General features: G+C 56.5%; 1 long non-coding RNA gene across 1 annotated transcript; it reads left to right on the top strand.

Moving 5' to 3' along the window:
• Positions 1 to 6,485: 6,485 nt before the first annotated feature.
• LOC142074810 (uncharacterized) lies at positions 6,486 to 8,421 on the top strand. The gene is made up of 4 exons (XR_012670716.1): positions 6,486 to 7,173; positions 7,597 to 7,660; positions 8,045 to 8,218; positions 8,323 to 8,421. It is a non-coding gene; the product is annotated as an uncharacterized LOC142074810 (long non-coding RNA).
• The last annotated feature ends 6,162 nt before the right edge of the window (positions 8,422 to 14,583 follow it).

The following is a 14,583-nucleotide window of genomic DNA, read 5'->3' as shown; positions in this document are numbered from 1 at the left end:
AAAAAAAAAGTAAAACCGTATGGGAGATCTCTTATCTCACTGATTTTTCTATCGTAAACGAAATTTTAAAAAGAAAGTGAAAATTGTATAACTTCCAAACTGACTTGCGTTGTTTAAACTGCAACTGCCAAAGAGCTGTAGCGTATAATTTATTAGGTGTGCTTAAGCAGTTAGGTAGTTGCTCTAAACGTTTAAAAAGAGAGGCAACTGATCGGGTTTTTTTCCCGATCTTTTGGCAGAGCGCTCTGAAGTCCTTTATTTCTGCCTCGCTTTCAGTGGCGCGTTTCCCCGGCAGTTGGGTAGCATCGGTCTCGGCGCAGCTGGCCAGGCGTCCCTCCTAGTCATGTGACGCACGCAAAACCCCTGGTCAAACGATAGCTGTGTAGTTTGGAGGTAGATAATTTAACGGTATGAATTCACAGCTACGCAATTTCAATTAACGCAAAAGGAAAATCAAATATTTTTATAGTATAAGCCTTCTCGTCGTACGTCTGTAAGCGTACGCACGCCTTTTTAGCATAAAATGAATTGCTGAGATTTGTTCTTTCTTTTTCATTTTACTCTTCAAAGTTTTACGCTTCGCTTTCAGCTTTATCGGCCAAGCGAGCGAGATGCGCAGCAGCAGCAGCAGCAGCAGCGCCAGGGCTGGAGCTGTGGCGGCGGATCCGTGAGCGTAGATGCCGATTACGGCGCGCCCTCGTCCTGCAGCCTCACGGGGTTATCTCCCGGCAGCGGTGCTGTAAGGAAGGGACGAGGCGTTTTCCGACACCAGCGAGAGCGTTTACTTCTCTGCGAAGGACGCGTTCAGAATCGCGTCAATTAGTCCTCACGCGGATTTTAAGCGTTCGAATCGCTCGAGCTTTTAAAGGCCGCGTTGTATTTCGAGCTGACCCGTTTGCCTGGCACCCTCCTTTAGCTCGACTGCTACCCTCTCCCTTGTCCTGACCGAATTCCTCTGCTGCCTTCGGTGCTGTTTTTTTTAACGTGCTGAAATAGATCCGTTGGGATTTTTGTTTTTCAGATGCCGTGCTGTAAGCGTCCCGTGGTGCTCAGGAGAGACCCCCGGCCCGGGTTTGCCTGCCGGTCGTTGGGCGTGCTGAGGGTAAGGGGCCGGCTGCCAGCCTGCGGGACGGGGGCTGAGGGGGGGCTGCAAGCGTTTGGGGGGGCCGCCCCTCCTTTATCTTTCTAGCAGAGCACCCCTTTTTGGCGGGGGTGCGTGCGTACATACGCCAACGGCATTATTAAAGTAACGAGCTGCCGGTTGGGGCCATTTCCCTCCTGTTGTGCCTTTTTGGGGGCTGAATAAAAAGGGGGGGTTGGGGGCCTGGAGGGGTGATGATGTCATTTGGGGCACCCCAACATCACCGGCGGGCTGATGATGCCGTGGAGGAGCAGGTGAGTGGGGAATGGGGGGTCATGGGGGGTCCCCCCCCCCACAAAGGGGGTCACAGCCCAAAAGTGCCTGATAATTCCTGGGGGGGTTCAAAAATTTTTAAAAACTCTAAATCTGTCTGTGAGGCCTCGAAATAGAGAAAAATCTCTCCTTGTTCTATATATTGAAAAATAATATTCCTTTATATGTATACAAGGATTTCAAAATAGGAACCTATATCTGCCCTATTATCTAAAGGATTTTAGAGCATAAAAAAATCCGGAAGACGTATATAGGGTTTTAAAATACAAAAAGAACTCCCGTCTATATAAATTAAAAAAGAAAGCACTTCCAAACGCAGAAGGGATGATATATTTTATGTATGAAGGAATTGAAAATAGAAAAAAGTCTGAATAGATACCGCTGTCTACACTTACTACGTGTTACATAGAGAGCCTAAATAGGCGTTATATGTAATCTAAGAGATGATCTATAAGTGCAAATAGATATCTAAGTCTAAAATCTAAGTCTATAAAGAGATAAGTGTAAATATACGTAAGTGTAAATAGAGAAGTCTATAAAGACATTGAAGTGTCAAAATATGTAAGTCGACAGATATCTAGTCTGAGCAGGTATTATATATAATGAGTGGGAAATCGGGGGGTATAAGTGAAACATAAATATATTCACTAAATATATAGAGAGAGAGGTATGTGTAAATACGTTAAGCGTAAACGTCTATGATAGATAAGGTTTTTAAAATGCAAAGAAACCCTGTTTATAGAAAGGATTTAAAAACTCTTCACCCCCCCCACCCCCCCGAACCACCTCTCTGTTGAAGATCCAAAAGCGCTTTCAAAAGCTGCCTCTTCCCTGTTCTCTTTTTCCGTCTTTTCCCATCCTGATTGGGGGCCGGTCCCCCCAACAGGGACTTTCCCCTGCAGGGCCGTGCACACAGAGCGGGACCTGCCGCCGTGGCCTAAAAACACCACAAAACCCCTAATTCGGGGCCTGCAAGGGGTTGGGAAAAAGAAAACCCGCATTTTTGGGGGAAAAATACCCAACTTGGAGCTCCCGGGAAAGCCAAATCCACCAGGATTTGGGCAGCCGGAAAGCAAAAAAACCCCCATTTTCATGCACAAAACGAAAAAGCAAAAATCACCAAGTTTTGTTGTGAAAAAGCGTTGAAAAACCTCCCAGTGGAATATTTTGGAAAAGGAAAAAACCCCAGCTTTGATATTATACAAAAGCAAAAAAACCCCCGATTTGGGGAAGCTTTGGGGTGAAACACCAGCCATTTGAGGGGCCCGGACCCCTGGGGTGCTGCCTGCCCCGCCAACCTGCCCGTTGCCCCCCGCCCAAACTCTGGCACCCCCCTCCCGCTCCCCCGCCCCCCACTCCCACCCCGCTCTCCCTCCTCCTGCGTTTTGGGTTTGTGCTGAGAACGGCGTCGGTGACGCGGGGCTGCGTGAGTTCCCGCTGCGCAGCGCTTGCACGGCGCCGGGGGCTGTGCTGCTCCTCGCCCCGCCCTGCCGGCGAGCGGGCTGGGGGTGCGCGAGGGCCTGGGAGGGGGCACCGCTGGGAGAGCTGACCCCGGCGGACCCAGGGGATGTTCCAGACCCTGTGACGTCAGGAAATAAAACTCGGGGGGGAGGTTGGCGGGGGGGCCGCTGCTGGGCTGCGGCTGGCTGGGCGGGCATCGGGCGGTTGGCGGCGAGCCGTTGTTTTCGTTTGTACCGCTTGTCTGTCTGGGGTTTTTCTCTCTGTTGTTTGGGGTTTTTTTTTTTTCCCCCCTTTTCCTTACGAGTGGAGTGTTTTCACTTTTGCCCTTCCAATTCTCTCCCCCCTCCCGCTGAGGGGGCAGCGAGGGAGCGGTTGTGTGGTGCTGAGTTGCGGGCTGGGATTCGACCACGGCACAAGGTGAGTGGCAAGCCCTGCCTGGCTAAACGCTTTAGGCTCCCCGCGTTATTCCTGCCATCTTGCGAGGCCCTCCTTGTTCTTTCCTGCTGCTTTCAAGTGCCTTGTGCTCCAGCAGCAGGCTGGGAAGGAGGGTTGTGGCAGGAGCGGCGGCTCCCTGTGACTCCTCCTCGGGCTGCGAGCTTCGCCCCGCGTGTGGGCTGCCGAGGATCGTGGGCTCTGCAGGGGCCACAGGCAGCCCGCAGAGCTTGAGGCCGAGCCGTTCCTTTCCCCCTGTGAGCATCTGGGGAGGGGGAGTGGGGGGGCTGCGGACCCCCGAGGGGGCCGAGGAGTGGGGCTGTGCATCCCGGGGGGGCCGGGGAGTGGGGCTGGGGGGGGCTGCGAGCCCTAGGGGGTCGGGGAGAGGGGCTGGAGGACTTCCGGACCATAGAGACCAGACCAGAGAGTATAGCTGGAGGACTCCCGGACCATAGAGATGGCGGACTCCCGGACCAGAGAGTACACCTGGAGGACTTCCGGACCATAGAGACGGAGGTCCAGATGCATAGAATGTACCCGGGGGACTTCCGCACCATAGAGGAAAATGTCCGGCCTAGAGAGTACAGCTGGAGGACTTCTGGACCATCGAGGCGGTCGTCCGGAGCGGAGAGTGCACGTGGGGAACTTGCGGACCATAGAGAGCAAAGTCCGGCCTAGAGAGTACCCCTGGAGGACTGCCGGACCATAGAGAGCAAAGTCCGGCCTAGAGAGTACCCCCTGGAGGACTGCCGGACCATAGAGAGCAAAGTCCGGCCTAGAGAGTACACCCTGGAGGACTGCCGGACCATAGAGAGCAAAGTCCGGCCTAGAGAGTACCCCTGGAGGACTGCCGGACCATAGAGAGCAAAGTCGGGCCTAGAGAGTACCCCTGGAGGACTGCCGGACCATAGAGAGCAAAGTCCGGCCTAGAGAGTACCCCTGGAGGACTGCCGGACCATAGAGAGCAAAGTCCGGCCTAGAGAGTACCCCTGGAGGACTGCCGGACCATAGAGAGCAAAGTCCGGCCTAGAGAGTACCCCCTGGAGGACTGCCGGACCATAGAGAGCAAAGTCCGGCCTAGAGAGTACCCCCTGGAGGACTGCCGGACCATAGAGAGCAAAGTCCGGCCTAGAGAGTATCCCGGAGGACTGCCGGACCATAGAGAGCAAAGTCCGGCCTAGAGAGTACCCCTGGAGGACTGCCGGACCATAGAGAGCAAAGTCCGGCCTAGAGAGTACACCTGGAGGACTCCCGGACCATAGAGACGGACGTCCAGACCAGAGAGTACACCTGGAGGACTCCCGGACCATCGAGATCAAGGTCCCCCAAGAGCTGGGGAGTGGGGCTGTGGGTCCTGGCGGGACTTGAGAGTGGGGCTCCCAGGGGGCTGGAAAATGGTGTGGTCGGGTGCTGTGAGCTCCGGGGGTCCTGGGGCTGGGAAGTGCTTGCAAACGCTGGGGAGGGGCTGCGAGCCGTGCGCATGCGCGGTGCCGGGGCGCTGTGCGCATGCGCGGTCCCGGGGCGCCGACTACAACTCCCGGCGTGCCTCGCGCGGGCGGGCCGGTGAAGCCGCGCGCTCATTGGTTGCGGACGGTATTTCAACGGGGCGCCGTGCGCATGCGCGGTCCCGGGGCGCCGTGCGCATGCGCGGTCCTAGGGCGCCGACTACAACTCCCGGCGTGCCTCGCGCGGGCGGGCCGGCCGGTGGAGCCGCGCGTTCATTGGTTGCGGACGGTATTTCAACGGGGCGCCGTGCGCATGCGCGGTCCCGGGGCGCCGACTACAACTCCCGGCGTGCCTCGCGCGGGCGGGCCGGTGGAGCCGCGCGCTGATTGGTTGCGGACGGTATTTCAACGGGGCGCCGTGCGCATGCGCGGTCCCGGGGCGCCGACTACAACTCCTGGCGTGCCTCGCGCGGGCGGTCCGGTGGAGCCGCGCGCTGATTGGTTGCGGACGGGGCGCCGTGCGCATGCGCGGTCCCGGGGCGCCGACTACAACTCCCGGCGTGCCTCGCGCGGGCGGTCCGGTGGAGCCGCGCGCTGATTGGTTGCGGACGGTATTTCAACGGGGCGCGCGGCGGGCTTTGCACCGAGGCGGCGGCGCAGCGTGAGTGTGAGGAGCCGCGGGCCCGGGGAGCCGGGCTGTGGCGGGGGGGGGCGGTTCTGCAGGCTCCGGGGACAGGGGCTGGGGGGGCTCCAGGCGGGGGAGGGCCTGTGAGCATCTGGGGAGTGGGGAGTTGGGGGGGGGGCGCTGCGTGCCCTAGGGGGGCCGCGCAGTGGGCCGGGCCGGGGCGGGGGGCCGGCGGGCGGGAGGGGGGGGCGCTTTGTGCAAACAGATCCTCCCTGCGAGTCCCCACTGTCGCCCCGTGGGGCCGGGGACCCCCCAGCCCTCCCTGCAGGCAGACTGGGGGCTTCGCGGGCCGAGTCGAGGGAGGAGCTGCTGGAGAGAGGGCTTAGAAACGGCCTTCTGCCCCCGAAACTGCTGGAGCGTTTGAAAGGGAGGGACAGGTCCACCCCAGGGCTGTTCCAGGAGCAAAAGCTGGTCCCAGCCAGCTCGCCTCTGCTCCCCCGGCACCGGGATCGGACCTTTCAGCCCCGTTCCCGAGGGCTGAAGTGAGGTGGGGGTCCCCCGGCTCTCCCCGGGGGGCAGGCGGCAGCACGAGGCGGCGGTGTCTCCCCGGTACCCGGCAAAGGGGAGCGAAACCGGCCGGCTGGAGCTCCGGGGGTGCACAGCCCGGCCCCGCACGGCAGAATCCTTCCCTGGGTTTTCACCGTTGGCTGGGTGTGACAAACAGGTTCATTTTGTGCCTCCTCTTTTCCCAGCGTCACCTTCTGCGTCACGTGAAGAAAATCCTGCGCGGTTGACGCCGCTTGCTGCTCAGGTAACGGCACGTGCGGGGCCGGGGGAGCGGGGAGAAACATTGGCGCGTTCAAGGACGCTGCAGGTGCTCCGCGTCAAACCCAGGGAAAAGGCAAATTTGTGCCAGTGCAGAAAAGCTGATGAACGGTTGCCGTTAACAGAGCGCGCGTGCCTCGTTCCCGAATCGGTCCCTGGGTAGTTACGAGCGTTTTCCTTTCAGGGAAAAGAATGAGCTTTCGCCTACGATAAATTAAGAGCTGCCTGTGACCTTCTTTAGGGTCAAGTGTTTCTCTTCTGTTTGTTCGTACTGATTTTACGGGCAGGTTGGAAATAGCCTTTTATTTTTACACGCGTAATTGTAATTTGTAGTACTACGTGGTGTCAGGAGAGTGAATTTTGGAGCACCCAGGTACTACTAGAAACGTAATGAACGAGACACGATGGAAACTGATACTTCAACTGGATTTTTACTTGATTTTTTTTTTCATTAGAGTGTTGATGGCATGTTGTCCTGTGGCTCCATCCCCATTCTGTTCAGTGGAGTCTTCAATCTAGGACTTTGAAGGAAAAAAGTTGGTCCTTCCAAAAAAGGGCTAGTCATTCATGGGATCGAGGCATAGACTTGGCGAGCCGCTTAAGTACGTGATCGGAATTAAAGCCAAATGCCGCTTCGCGTTGCTGCTGTTGGTCTTCGCTTTCATTAGTTTTCCCGCTGCTCCGTCATGGTTGGGAGCTCTGAATCATCCTTTTTTTCACTCCCTAACGCATTTTTCTCCCCAAGGAGAGGCTACGTTTAAAAGCTACTTAGTTTCCTCACAAATGCATTGGTCAGTAAAATGGAGTTAGGATGCTTGGAACCACACAAATGACACCAGTCTTACAGATCTGGACTATTTCTGAACACGTGTTCATCGCGTGCAGATGTCATCGGGATACGGATCATCTGCACTTCGTGCTCTGACGAGACGATCAGCTGAGACAGGGACGAGCTCCAAAAGAAAAGAAAGGTACAACGTCAAAGTTTTGTTTTGTTGTTGGGTTTTGCGGGGTTTTTTTGTGTTTGTGTGTTTTGGGGTTTTTTTTGTTTGTTTTTTGTTTGTTTGGTTGGTTGGTTGTTTGTTTGTTTGTTTTTCCTTAAGAGTGCGACGTTGACTGGTGGCAGCCTGCAGAGCTCTCTTGCTGCCTGACCTCTCTTTTCCTTCTCTGTCACTCCTCTTTCTAGGCAAGTGAGTTCTCGCGAAACTAAAGCTGCCAATGAGCCAAAAAAAAGGCACGGTTGTCTGAAACGTGCAGAAGCTCTAGTGGCCTGTCTCAACAACCGCACCAAAGACGATGCCAAATACTTTCTCCTCCACTCAGTTGTTCTCTTCGCGGCAAAGGAAGCTTTGTGCTAAACGTTGTTTGTTTTTTTTTCCCTTTCCTCTCAGCAGAACGTCAACTGCCGTGAAAGTACGAGACAGGTGGAAAGGATCCCTAGTGGTCTGCAAGTACGAGGTAGGCCTGTGACATGTGTCTGCGTTTTTCCTAAGGTGCTCGTAGCACGGACTTTACAGTTAACACGAGGAACGTGGCAGCTCTCCTTCTATATGATTTTTTAACGTGAAATATTTTAACGCAAATACTAAAAATAAAGGAGGTCTGTTCTGGAGCGTGGTACGCCTCTGCAAAGCTTGCTTCCCTCCGTCTGTTTTCTCTTCCTGCAAGCACGCTCTTCTGTTTCTGTGCGCTTGCTAGGAAAGGGTGCTGTGAAAATAATGTTGGACTAGAAGAGGAAAGGAACCGTTTGTAAGAGCTGGGATGTTCGGGAGAAACAGGCTTTGTTTTCACGATAAAAGCTGTATGCTTTTTCAGTCAGTCGGTGTTTAAAATGCCTTACAGGAGCACTCGAACACCTTACTGAGATGCTAGCATCTGTGCTAAAAGCAATCAAGGTCAAAGAAGCGGCGTGGACAACACGGGACAAATCGGCGTCGCTTCGGTGCGCTTTCCAGGCTTTCCCGAGAAGCGGTAGCAGCCTCGTAACTAGCGACAGAGAGTCCTGATGTGGTTTTGGTGAGTTACTGCTTCTATCGCGTCCTTTTTCCTAACCTGCAGCGCGTAATTTTGACTTTGGTTGGAAAGAGATTTTCCAGAATGGAAATCTTTCTCGTTCAAAGGAGTCGCCTTTTACGAACTTCCCATCAGAATGGATCTTCAGAGATGACGTGCTCGGCAGTAGAAGTCATCCGCAAGGAGACTTTTCGCGCTCTCTCTGGAAAAAAAAAAAAAAAGGGGTAGGTCGATTTCCTTGCACAGACCCAAGCGCAGCACGTCTTCCGATAGTCGACGTACGGCTGATCTTTGGTTCTCGGGTGTAACGGTCGAGAGATCGTAAAGACGCGTTCCTCCGCACGCTCGGCTACGGCCGACAGCGTTAGCAAACCTGCCGGTCCTTTTTGGTAGCCTGATGTATTGCAGCACCGGGGATTTGATATTCCCCACCGCCTGCCCCCACCCCACCCCCCCCCAAAAAAAAAGTAAAACCGTATGGGAGATCTCTTATCTCACTGATTTTTCTATCGTAAACGAAATTTTAAAAAGAAAGTGAAAATTGTATAACTTCCAAACTGACTTGCGTTGTTTAAACTGCAACTGCCAAAGAGCTGTAGCGTATAATTTATTAAGTGTGCTTAAGCAGTTAGGTAGTTGCTCTAAACGTTTAAAAAGAGAGGCAACTGATCGGGTTTTTTTCCCGATCTTTTGGCAGAGCGCTCTGAAGTCCTTTATTTCTGCCTCGCTTTCAGTGGCGCGTTTCCCCGGCAGTTGGGTAGCATCGGTCTCGGCGCAGCTGGCCAGGCGTCCCTCCTAGTCATGTGACGCACGCAAAACCCCTAGTCAAACGATAGCTGTGTAGTTTGGAGGTAGATAATTTAACGGTATGAATTCACAGCTACGCAATTTCAATTAACGCAAAAGGAAAATCAAATATTTTTATAGTATAAGCCTTCTCGTCGTACGTCTGTAAGCGTACGCACGCCTTTTTAGCATAAAATGAATTGCTGAGATTTGTTCTTTCTTTTTCATTTTACTCTTCAAAGTTTTACGCTTCGCTTTCAGCTTTATCGGCCAAGCGAGCGAGATGCGCAGCAGCAGCAGCAGCAGCAGCGCCAGGGCTGGAGCTGTGGCGGCGGATCCGTGAGCGTAGATGCCGATTACGGCGCGCCCTCGTCCTGCAGCCTCACGGGGTTATCTCCCGGCAGCGGTGCTGTAAGGAAGGGACGAGGCGTTTTCCGACACCAGCGAGAGCGTTTACTTCTCTGCGAAGGACGCGTTCAGAATCGCGTCAATTAGTCCTCACGCGGATTTTAAGCGTTCGAATCGCTCGAGCTTTTAAAGGCCGCGTTGTATTTCGAGCTGACCCGTTTGCCTGGCACCCTCCTTTAGCTCGACTGCTACCCTCTCCCTTGTCCTGACCGAATTCCTCTGCTGCCTTCGGTGCTGTTTTTTTTAACGTGCTGAAATAGATCCGTTGGGATTTTTGTTTTTCAGATGCCGTGCTGTAAGCGTCCCGTGGTGCTCAGGAGAGACCCCCGGCCCGGGTTTGCCTGCCGGTCGTTGGGCGTGCTGAGGGTAAGGGGCCGGCTGCCAGCCTGCGGGACGGGGGCTGAGGGGGGGCTGCAAGCGTTTGGGGGGGCCGCCCCTCCTTTATCTTTCTAGCAGAGCACCCCTTTTTGGCGGGGGTGCGTGCGTACATACGCCAACGGCATTATTAAAGTAACGAGCTGCCGGTTGGGGCCATTTCCCTCCTGTTGTGCCTTTTTGGGGGCTGAATAAAAAGGGGGGGTTGGGGGCCTGGAGGGGTGATGATGTCATTTGGGGCACCCCAACATCACCGGCGGGCTGATGATGCCGTGGAGGAGCAGGTGAGTGGGGAATGGGGGGTCATGGGGGGTCCCCCCCCCCACAAAGGGGGTCACAGCCCAAAAGTGCCTGATAATTCCTGGGGGGGTTCAAAAATTTTTAAAAACTCTAAATCTGTCTGTGAGGCCTCGAAATAGAGAAAAATCTCTCCTTGTTCTATATATTGAAAAATAATATTCCTTTATATGTATACAAGGATTTCAAAATAGGAACCTATATCTGCCCTATTATCTAAAGGATTTTAGAGCATAAAAAAATCCGGAAGACGTATATAGGGTTTTAAAATACAAAAAGAACTCCCGTCTATATAAATTAAAAAAGAAAGCACTTCCAAACGCAGAAGGGATGATATATTTTATGTATGAAGGAATTGAAAATAGAAAAAAGTCTGAATAGATACCGCTGTCTACACTTACTACGTGTTACATAGAGAGCCTAAATAGGCGTTATATGTAATCTAAGAGATGATCTATAAGTGCAAATAGATATCTAAGTCTAAAATCTAAGTCTATAAAGAGATAAGTGTAAATATACGTAAGTGTAAATAGAGAAGTCTATAAAGACATTGAAGTGTCAAAATATGTAAGTCGACAGATATCTAGTCTGAGCAGGTATTATATATAATGAGTGGGAAATCGGGGGGTATAAGTGAAACATAAATATATTCACTAAATATATAGAGAGAGAGGTATGTGTAAATACGTTAAGCGTAAACGTCTATGATAGATAAGGTTTTTAAAATGCAAAGAAACCCTGTTTATAGAAAGGATTTAAAAACTCTTCACCCCCCCCACCCCCCCGAACCACCTCTCTGTTGAAGATCCAAAAGCGCTTTCAAAAGCTGCCTCTTCCCTGTTCTCTTTTTCCGTCTTTTCCCATCCTGATTGGGGGCCGGTCCCCCCAACAGGGACTTTCCCCTGCAGGGCCGTGCACACAGAGCGGGACCTGCCGCCGTGGCCTAAAAACACCACAAAACCCCTAATTCGGGGCCTGCAAGGGGTTGGGAAAAAGAAAACCCGCATTTTTGGGGGAAAAATACCCAACTTGGAGCTCCCGGGAAAGCCAAATCCACCAGGATTTGGGCAGCCGGAAAGCAAAAAAACCCCCATTTTCATGCACAAAACGAAAAAGCAAAAATCACCAAGTTTTGTTGTGAAAAAGCGTTGAAAAACCTCCCAGTGGAATATTTTGGAAAAGGAAAAAACCCCAGCTTTGATATTATACAAAAGCAAAAAAACCCCCGATTTGGGGAAGCTTTGGGGTGAAACACCAGCCATTTGAGGGGCCCGGACCCCTGGGGTGCTGCCTGCCCCGCCAACCTGCCCGTTGCCCCCCGCCCAAACTCTGGCACCCCCCTCCCGCTCCCCCGCCCCCCACTCCCACCCCGCTCTCCCTCCTCCTGCGTTTTGGGTTTGTGCTGAGAACGGCGTCGGTGACGCGGGGCTGCGTGAGTTCCCGCTGCGCAGCGCTTGCACGGCGCCGGGGGCTGTGCTGCTCCTCGCCCCGCCCTGCCGGCGAGCGGGCTGGGGGTGCGCGAGGGCCTGGGAGGGGGCACCGCTGGGAGAGCTGACCCCGGCGGACCCAGGGGATGTTCCAGACCCTGTGACGTCAGGAAATAAAACTCGGGGGGGAGGTTGGCGGGGGGGCCGCTGCTGGGCTGCGGCTGGCTGGGCGGGCATCGGGCGGTTGGCGGCGAGCCGTTGTTTTCGTTTGTACCGCTTGTCTGTCTGGGGTTTTTCTCTCTGTTGTTTGGGGTTTTTTTTTTTTCCCCCCTTTTCCTTACGAGTGGAGTGTTTTCACTTTTGCCCTTCCAATTCTCTCCCCCCTCCCGCTGAGGGGGCAGCGAGGGAGCGGTTGTGTGGTGCTGAGTTGCGGGCTGGGATTCGACCACGGCACAAGGTGAGTGGCAAGCCCTGCCTGGCTAAACGCTTTAGGCTCCCCGCGTTATTCCTGCCATCTTGCGAGGCCCTCCTTGTTCTTTCCTGCTGCTTTCAAGTGCCTTGTGCTCCAGCAGCAGGCTGGGAAGGAGGGTTGTGGCAGGAGCGGCGGCTCCCTGTGACTCCTCCTCGGGCTGCGAGCTTCGCCCCGCGTGTGGGCTGCCGAGGATCGTGGGCTCTGCAGGGGCCACAGGCAGCCCGCAGAGCTTGAGGCCGAGCCGTTCCTTTCCCCCTGTGAGCATCTGGGGAGGGGGAGTGGGGGGGCTGCGGACCCCCGAGGGGGCCGAGGAGTGGGGCTGTGCATCCCGGGGGGGCCGGGGAGTGGGGCTGGGGGGGGCTGCGAGCCCTAGGGGGTCGGGGAGAGGGGCTGGAGGACTTCCGGACCATAGAGACCAGACCAGAGAGTATAGCTGGAGGACTCCCGGACCATAGAGATGGCGGACTCCCGGACCAGAGAGTACACCTGGAGGACTTCCGGACCATAGAGACGGAGGTCCAGATGCATAGAATGTACCCGGGGGACTTCCGCACCATAGAGGAAAATGTCCGGCCTAGAGAGTACAGCTGGAGGACTTCTGGACCATCGAGGCGGTCGTCCGGAGCGGAGAGTGCACGTGGGGAACTTGCGGACCATAGAGAGCAAAGTCCGGCCTAGAGAGTACCCCTGGAGGACTGCCGGACCATAGAGAGCAAAGTCCGGCCTAGAGAGTACCCCCTGGAGGACTGCCGGACCATAGAGAGCAAAGTCCGGCCTAGAGAGTACACCCTGGAGGACTGCCGGACCATAGAGAGCAAAGTCCGGCCTAGAGAGTACCCCTGGAGGACTGCCGGACCATAGAGAGCAAAGTCGGGCCTAGAGAGTACCCCTGGAGGACTGCCGGACCATAGAGAGCAAAGTCCGGCCTAGAGAGTACCCCTGGAGGACTGCCGGACCATAGAGAGCAAAGTCCGGCCTAGAGAGTACCCCTGGAGGACTGCCGGACCATAGAGAGCAAAGTCCGGCCTAGAGAGTACCCCCTGGAGGACTGCCGGACCATAGAGAGCAAAGTCCGGCCTAGAGAGTACCCCCTGGAGGACTGCCGGACCATAGAGAGCAAAGTCCGGCCTAGAGAGTATCCCGGAGGACTGCCGGACCATAGAGAGCAAAGTCCGGCCTAGAGAGTACCCCTGGAGGACTGCCGGACCATAGAGAGCAAAGTCCGGCCTAGAGAGTACACCTGGAGGACTCCCGGACCATAGAGACGGACGTCCAGACCAGAGAGTACACCTGGAGGACTCCCGGACCATCGAGATCAAGGTCCCCCAAGAGCTGGGGAGTGGGGCTGTGGGTCCTGGCGGGACTTGAGAGTGGGGCTCCCAGGGGGCTGGAAAATGGTGTGGTCGGGTGCTGTGAGCTCCGGGGGTCCTGGGGCTGGGAAGTGCTTGCAAACGCTGGGGAGGGGCTGCGAGCCGTGCGCATGCGCGGTGCCGGGGCGCTGTGCGCATGCGCGGTCCCGGGGCGCCGACTACAACTCCCGGCGTGCCTCGCGCGGGCGGGCCGGTGAAGCCGCGCGCTCATTGGTTGCGGACGGTATTTCAACGGGGCGCCGTGCGCATGCGCGGTCCCGGGGCGCCGTGCGCATGCGCGATCCTAGGGCGCCGACTACAACTCCCGGCGTGCCTCGCGCGGGCGGGCCGGCCGGTGGAGCCGCGCGTTCATTGGTTGCGGACGGTATTTCAACGGGGCGCCGTGCGCATGCGCGGTCCCGGGGCGCCGACTACAACTCCCGGCGTGCCTCGCGCGGGCGGGCCGGTGGAGCCGCGCGCTGATTGGTTGCGGACGGTATTTCAACGGGGCGCCGTGCGCATGCGCGGTCCCGGGGCGCCGACTACAACTCCTGGCGTGCCTCGCGCGGGCGGTCCGGTGGAGCCGCGCGCTCATTGGTTGCGGACGGTATTTCAACGGGGCGCCGTGCGCATGCGAGGTCCCGGGGCGCCGACTACAACTCCTGGCGTGCCTCGCGCGGGCGGGCCGGTGGAGCCGCGCGCTGATTGGTTGCGGACGGGGCGCCGTGCGCATGCGCGGTCCCGGGGCGCCGACTACAACTCCCGGCGTGCCTCGCGCGGGCGGGCCGGTGGAGCCGCGCGCTGATTGGTTGCGGACGGTATTTCAACGGGGCGCGCGGCGGGCTCTGCACCGAGGCGGCGGCGCAGCGTGAGTGTGAGGAGCCGCGGGCCCGGGGAGCCGGGCTGTGGCGGGGGGGGGCGGTTCTGCAGGCTCCGGGGACAGGGGCTGGGGGGGCTCCAGGCGGGGGAGGGCCTGTGAGCATCTGGGGAGTGGGGAGTTGGGGGGGGGGGGCTGCGTGCCCTAGGGGGGCCGCGCAGTGGGCCGGGCCGGGGCGGGGGGCCGGCGGGCGGGAGGGGGGGGGCGCTTTGTGCAAACAGATCCTCCCTGCGAGTCCCCACTGTCGCCCCGTGGGGCCGGGGACCCCCCAGCCCTCCCTGCAGGCAGACTGGGGGCTTCGCGGGCCGAGTCGAGGGAGGAGCTGCTGGAGAGAGGGCTTAGAAACGGCCTTCTGCCCCCGAAACTGCTGGAGCGTT

Source organism: Calonectris borealis, chromosome W, assembly GCF_964195595.1.
Source record: "Calonectris borealis chromosome W, bCalBor7.hap1.2, whole genome shotgun sequence".
NCBI lineage: Eukaryota > Metazoa > Chordata > Aves > Procellariiformes > Procellariidae > Calonectris > Calonectris borealis.
This window is presented reverse-complemented; position numbering and strand designations above follow the sequence as displayed.